Here is a 7,273-nt window from a genome sequence, read left to right as displayed (position 1 = left end):
CCAGAGCCCAGTAGGTCGAGGCTGTGGTGGCCGGGAGCAGCCACTGCACTCCAGTCTGGGCGACAGAGTGAGACTCCAACTCAAAAAAAGAAAATAGAGTCTTCATATTATTATTATCAAATGTCTTTATTTTTATAAGTGTGATTATATAAATCAGTAGCTAAGGGTTAGTAAATTTTTCTGAACCACATAGCATGACTAAATAAAAGCAATATAGTGGTTTTTCACTTTATAACTCTTCATTTTTAAAAAATCTTTTTGTGAGAGTATGGTAAAACTAAATATTATTAATTTTTTTCAGGTGCAGAAGAAGTAATATATGCTTTAAATATTTAAACATATAACTGAAATACATATATCTACTATATATATAGTAGATAGTTCCGAAGACTAAAAACATTTAGAAATCTTGAATCCAGAATGAACCAAGCAATGGAATTAGCTGTGACTTTAGGATAATCTACCAGGTAGCTTTAGTTTTAACGGCCTATTTTATTCCTTCCTTCCTTCCTTCCTTCCTTCCTTCCTTCCTTCCTTCCTTCCTTCCTTTCTTCCTTCTTTTCTTTTTTTGAGTCAGAGTCTCACTCTATCACCAGGCTGGAGTGCAGTGGCACAATCATGGCCACTAAGGCCTCCACCTGATGGGCTCAGGTGATCCTAGTGCCTCAGTCTTCCAAGTAGCTGAACTACAGGCGTGTGCTACCACATCCGGCTAATTTTTTGATTTATCGTAGAGAGGTCTCACCAAGTTGCCTGGGCTGGTTTTGAACACCTGGGTTTAGGCAATCCTCTCACCTCTGCCTCCCAAAGTGCTGGGATTATAGTCTTGAGCCTCCACTCCTGGCTTAATGGCCTATTTTCTCATGAAGAGCAGGAGACCAAGTCACAGTCAGTCCCTGAAAAGAGGCTACATTGGCTTCTCTTGCAAATAGGTAAGAAAGAGTGAACTAAGGAAAACACACACACACACACACACACACACAGAGAGAGAGAGAGAGAGAGAGAGAGAGAGAGAAGAGATATTGTAGAAATTTGTGTATTTCTTCCTCAACTTGGGATAGAGGGGAAAGTCTCGATTAAAATTTTATGATTATATACAATTGGAGTTTGAATTCATATTATTTGTATAATCCTAAAATTTTCAATCTGAGAATTATTTCAAAATAGTTATTCATTCTACTATTTAAAAAATAACTCCAGGTACCTGGCAAAACAAAGGTGAATCCTGAATTTGAGGACAGATTTTGAACCCAGGTCTACAATAACCCATACACTAAATTCTCTCAATTAAAAAGAAAATAAATATTGTATCATTAGCTAGAACTAGGAGAGACAACAAACACCAGGCCCAGAGAAACCCGAGATAATTGGAATTATAAGATAAAGAATAGGAAGTAAATTACTTATATTTAGCATATTTAGATAAGACAACACAGAAATTATTTCCACAAAAATGGGAGGCTGTTGAAATGAGGTATATTTGACTATGCACAGTGGCTCAAACCTGTAATCCCAGCACTTTGGGAGGCAGAGGCTACAGGATTCCCTGAACTCAGGGGTTTGAGACCAGCCTGAGCAACTTGATGAGACTTCATCTCTACAATAAATGAAAAAATAGCATGCTCCTGAAGTTCCAGCTACTTGGAAGGCTGAGGTGGAAGGATCTCCTAAGCCCAAGCAGGTAGAGGCTGTGGTGGCCATGAACATGCCACTGCCCTCCAGTATGGTCGACAGAGACTCCAACTCAAAAAAATAATATTTTTAAAGCCATGAAAATATTAAGTATTGAGAACAAATGTCATGTAAGATATTTATGGAGAAAACTGTCAACTTTTGTTTAAAGATGTTTAAATAGGTTTATGCTTTCTTTATAAATGGAGAGAATTATCATGTTCATGGATTAGAAAACCTAATATTGTAATATTGAAGAGAATGTCAACTCTTCTCAAATTAAGCTGTAGATTGAAGACAATGTCAACCAAAACTCAGAAAGGATTTTATATAAGGACTTTATCAAGCTGACTCTAAAATATTTACAAAAGAGCAAAGGATCAAGAATAGTCAAGATAGTCAAGATACTCCTGAAGAAAAGTCAAGTGAGAGTTCATCCTCTGCCAGATATGAAAATGAAAAAGACAGTCGGGTTCAGTGGCTCAGCCTGTAATCCCGTGTCTTTGGGAGGCTGAGGTGAGTGGATTGCCTGAGCCCGCGGGTTAGAGACCCGCCTGGGCAGGCGAGACCTCATCTCTACAATAAATCAAAAAATCAGCCGGGCGTGGTAGCACGCTCCTGTCATTCTGGCTACTTGGAAGGCTGAGGCAGAAGAATCGCTGGAGCCCAGCAGATCGAGGCTGCGGTGGCCGGGAGCGGCCACTGCACTCCAGTCTGGGCGACAGAGGGAGACTCCAACTCAAAAAAAAAGAAAAAGAAAATGAAAAAGACATTTTTAATTAAGATGATGTAGAATTAGAGTATACATAGACAAATAGGACACAACTAGGACCACAAAACAGACCCTGATTTATAAGCAAACCTAATGTATGATAGAAGTGATGTCACACACCAATAAGGGAGCAGGGATCACTTAAAAAATTATGTTGGGATGACTGGTTACTCCTATAGAAGATGTGCAATTTGATATCTTCCTCACATCATACACAAAAAACAATTTCAGATTGCTTGGGAGCTTAACTTTTTTTTAAAAAATGTGATTTCTTATAAAAAGAAGAAGTTTAAAAATAAGACCAAAAAAATTGAAACCATAAAGAAAACACTCAATGTCATTTAAAATTAAGAAATTGTTTATTAAATGGTAATGTAAATCCCAGTCACAGAGTATTAAAGATTATTTTTAATGCATATAATCATCAGAGGATCAGTATGAGAATATTTCTAATAATTTTTTAAAAGACAAATAACTCAGCTGGGCTCGGTGGCTCAGCCTGTAATCCCGCGCATTTGGGAGGCTGAGGTGAGTGGATTGCCTGAGCCCGCGGGTTCGAGACCTGCCTGGGCAACGAGACCTCATCTCTACAATAAATCAAAAAATCAGCCGGGCGTGGTAGCGCATGCCTGCAATTCCGGCTACTTGGAAGGCTGAGGCAGAAGGATCGCTGGAGCCCGCAGGTCGAGGCTGCGTTGGCCAGGAGCAGCCACTGCACTCCAATCTGGGTGACAGAGTGAGACTCCAACTCAAAAAAAAAAAGACAAATAACTCAATAGAAGGGTAGCAAATTATATGGAAAGAACAAAACATGAATGGTCAATAAACATGAAAAATGATCAACCTATCAAGGAGAAGAAAATAAAAACCAAAATGAGGTAAAATTTCACCACTCTCAAGTAACAAAAGTAAAATTTTGGCAATAGTGGGTAAGAAAGAATATAAAGCAACAGGAACCAGTGTGCATAGGAATGTTTACTTTTTGGAAAAGAATTTGGGGCATTATCTTGCAATGTTGAGGAGGTACATGTCAACTTAGTCCTATTGTGCAAACACATGTCAGTTTAAGGGTTATTATTTTGTTAATAAAAGTTATAGACTAGACAGAATAGAAATTAATGCATCACCAAAAAAAGACGCCTTAGATAATCTGGCACCTGTGCACCCACAAATAAGTATAATAATGATCATAGCAGTATTATTTATAGTAGCAAAATAAATGGAAACAATCCAGATATACACCAAGAAGAATTGATAAATCAGCAAGTATAGAAAATAAATAAATTCAAGCCTTACTTTTATTACCTGTTCATACTGTTCTTATCCTGTTCGAGAGGTTTCTCCTCTGGTTAGTTCTCTCTTTCCCTCTGGAGAAAAAAAAATCTATTATTTCTGGATATCTGCCCTCTATACTATATATATATATTTGACTTATTGGATTCAAACCATAGTTTCATTTCCGAACTAAAAAATACCCTAGTGCCCTATTTATTCTATCATTTTCCACTTTCTTCCATCTGATTTCCCACTTCCATTCACCCTCCACTTTAAAATACACACACACACACACACACACACACACTTTTCTTGACATATTCATCACTTGACCTCCAAAACACTCTGGTCTGTAAAATACCTGGGGAAATACCCACAAACTCTCTGTAATGGTAGTTTAATGCCCTTAAAACCCTAACTCCTAAATATACATTTAGGACCAAGAAAACAATTTTTCAACACCTGAACAAGAGCACAGGATGATTAAGATACAAATTTTATATGCTAGCTTAAGTTTATTTGATTTCTAATTATATTCTTAGTAAATGATGTTAATATTTAATAGGAATGACTTTGCCAGTCAATGCTGTGCCCAGTAAAACCAGAGCCCTTAGCATTTTATTGGCACTCAAGCAGTCAGCTGTGACAGAGGATAACGACAAGGGTAAAGAAGATCTGCTCCATCCCTAAATTAAATGTCTCCTCAATGACTTGAATGTTCAGATAGAAATAGCAGTTGCTCAAGGAAAATGACTCCTTTACAATGAAAAGCAATCAACAGACCATCTCCCACAAATCCAAGGAGACAGTAACACAGAGGAGATCACAATTATTTTAACAGGTGTTGACAATATTGTCATAATATAGTCACCTGTTTAAACCAATGCTGACCCTATTGCACGTATATTTATAATGCAGTTTAAGTAAACCAAAGCAGAGGCAATACCTGCTGCTCAGGAAGAACTGGAAGACTCATTCTCCTCTTGTGCTTTCAATGAGAAAAGGATGAAATAAATGACTAAATAATGTGTATTTCACCAGCATTGCCCCCATCCTCAACACCCAAAATCACAAAACTAGTTATTGATGAGGTTCCTTTGTCTCCTAGATTGGTGTTCTCCAGCATGTTATGATGCCTATTAAATAAAAGATAAATTATAGGTGTTTGTTTATTTTACAAAATTATTTACATATGACTTCTTGAGCTGCATATTTCCTTAATACACATATAAGCATGACCTGAATAAAATGTCTCCTACAATTTACTGACTATTTGCCTCTCAACTAGCCTGACACACGTTCATGGTCAAGTGGCCAGCATAAGACAGGCTTTATAAAGAACATATATTTTACCCATATAGCCATATCACTTAATGAGAAATCATCATCAAAACCATTGGTTTTCAGGTGTCTATTTCTGTGTGACTCTACACTAAACATTACGAAAAGTCAGAATGAAAAGGTCTCTCCTTTTTAGGATAAACAGTTTGTAACAAAACGGGAAAATAAACATATTAAAGACACAAAGATCAAATACAGACACTATACAGAAGCAGATAAATATGTTTGATTACATTATATGTTTAGATGAATGAGAGAGCGTCACAAGATTTCACTTTTGTGTAATAAAGGTCTCACATGAAAATCTCAACTTCTCTGTCTTGAAGGTTTATTAGAGGAACTGGCTTTAAAGAGGTATCTTAATAATGAATTCGAAGGCGTTTGTCAAGGATTTCAGAGAAAGAGGACACTTCAAAAGAGACCTAAGCATAGGATAACTGATAAAAGGGATATTATGACTAAAATAGCCAAGGGAAAAATTCAGTGTGAGTGAATCTTGAGGTATCTGAATATCAGTTAAATAAACTTCATTTATAAATGACCATCCTAGCCGGGCTCGGTGGCTCAGCCTGTAATCCCGCGCCTTCCGGAGGCTGAGGTGAGTGGATTGTCTGAGCCCGCGGGTTCAAGATCCACCTGGGCAGCGAGACCTCATCTCTACAATAAATCAAAAAATCAGCCGGGCGTGGTAGCGCACGCCTGTAATTCCGGCTACTCGGAAGGCTGAAGCGGAAGGATCGCCAGAGCCCAGCAGGTCGAGGCTGCGGTGGCCGGGAGCGGCCACTGCACTCCAGTCTGGGCGACAGAGTGAGACCCCAACTCAAAAATAAATAAATAAATAAATAAATGACCATCCTTTGTGAATCCATTCATTTGACCAGCAGAACCAAAGAATGTTTTCTAATGCTCATCTGTTATTCAAGAAGATTTTACTTGCTTTGAGTTCCTAAACAGATCAAACCAGCAATCTCTAAAAACCTATATTTTAAAAAATTAAATTTAAGAATAATATCTCAATCTCACTTCATTTCTAGCGTGCATGGTTCAGTCAGTAGCTGTCATTTTTCTTTAAGCTATTCCTGCAAAAAGGAAATTCTTTTGTCATATTCCTGATTTTTTAAGTTAGTGGTCCCTCAAGTGTGGTCTCCAGGAAGAAGCCATCCGTATCACCTGGTAACCCGTAAGAAATGGAAATTCTCAGGCTCCACCAAGGACCTGTTGAATCACATATGGGGGGAGGCAACACCCAACAATCAGTGCTTTAACAGTACCTTCCAGTGATCTGCTACACACTCAAACTGAAAACTGCCGCCTTATGCCAGTCAGATAATAGAGCATGTATGCTTACCCTGCTCCAACTGTCAGAACAGTTTCAGCTCAACTGTACAAATACCTCAAAGGAAAAAAAAAGATTTTGTAGCTGAATCTTAACATTGAAAATAGCATATTTCTGTTAGTCAATAAATACACCCCAAATGGGATAATGTTGTTAAATACTGTGTACTGGTAAACTTTCAGAGTTGCAGGCATTGTGAATTGTAGTGTTTTACAAAATATTTCCCAATATATTGTCAATGAAGCCAATGGACTTAATAAGGTCCCAAAGGTCTTCATTTCCCTTCTGGGTCTTATAGTGACAAGGACCTTAACAGGCTGAGATCAAACAGCATGTCATATAAGAGCTCACCTTTCTGTGTGTACCACAGGTGGGCGGATGGCAGCCAGGAGGAAGGATGGCCCCAGGAGGAAGGTTTGGGGAAAGTCACCTGGACTGTATAAGAGGAAGAAGGAAAGGGAGGAAAAAGGAGGGAAGGAAGGCGGGAGCAAGGACAGGAGTGAGGAGAAAGACCTGAGATTTCTTTCTTGCACAAGGGCAAGGTTTGGTGGCCTTTGGGGGGCAGATTTTAGACTCCTTATGGGTCTGGCCCAGTTCTCAAGATGCCTGAAAATGAATGGTTTTGTGGGAGAATGTCATTCCCCTTAAGTCTCAGTCTGGTCAGACGTACTTACAACCACACAACCCTTTATGAATACCAAAAATCTAAGCCGAATGAAAAATAAAATCAACTTCTTTAACAGACTAAGATATTTTATGTATTTTGTGCCAATGACCCCACCAAGTCGCTGGAACAATCTCTACCTGTGCTCGCTTGCCCTATTCCAGGTTCCTATTGTCCTCAGTAATGAAGACCTTCTTGCCTATCACTAACACCA

General features: G+C 38.5%; 1 pseudogene; it reads left to right on the top strand.

The window, feature by feature from the left end:
* LOC103258032 overlaps window positions 1-5,552 on the top strand; it is a 75,486-nt pseudogene extending 69,934 nt beyond the window's left edge.
* The last annotated feature ends 1,721 nt before the right edge of the window (window positions 5,553-7,273 follow it).

This window comes from Carlito syrichta, unplaced genomic scaffold, assembly GCF_000164805.1.
Source record: "Carlito syrichta isolate Samal-C Ts95f unplaced genomic scaffold, Tarsius_syrichta-2.0.1 Scaffold301937, whole genome shotgun sequence".
NCBI lineage: Eukaryota > Metazoa > Chordata > Mammalia > Primates > Tarsiidae > Carlito > Carlito syrichta.
Note: the sequence above shows the minus strand (reverse complement) of the source record. Positions and strands in the feature narration are given on the sequence as shown.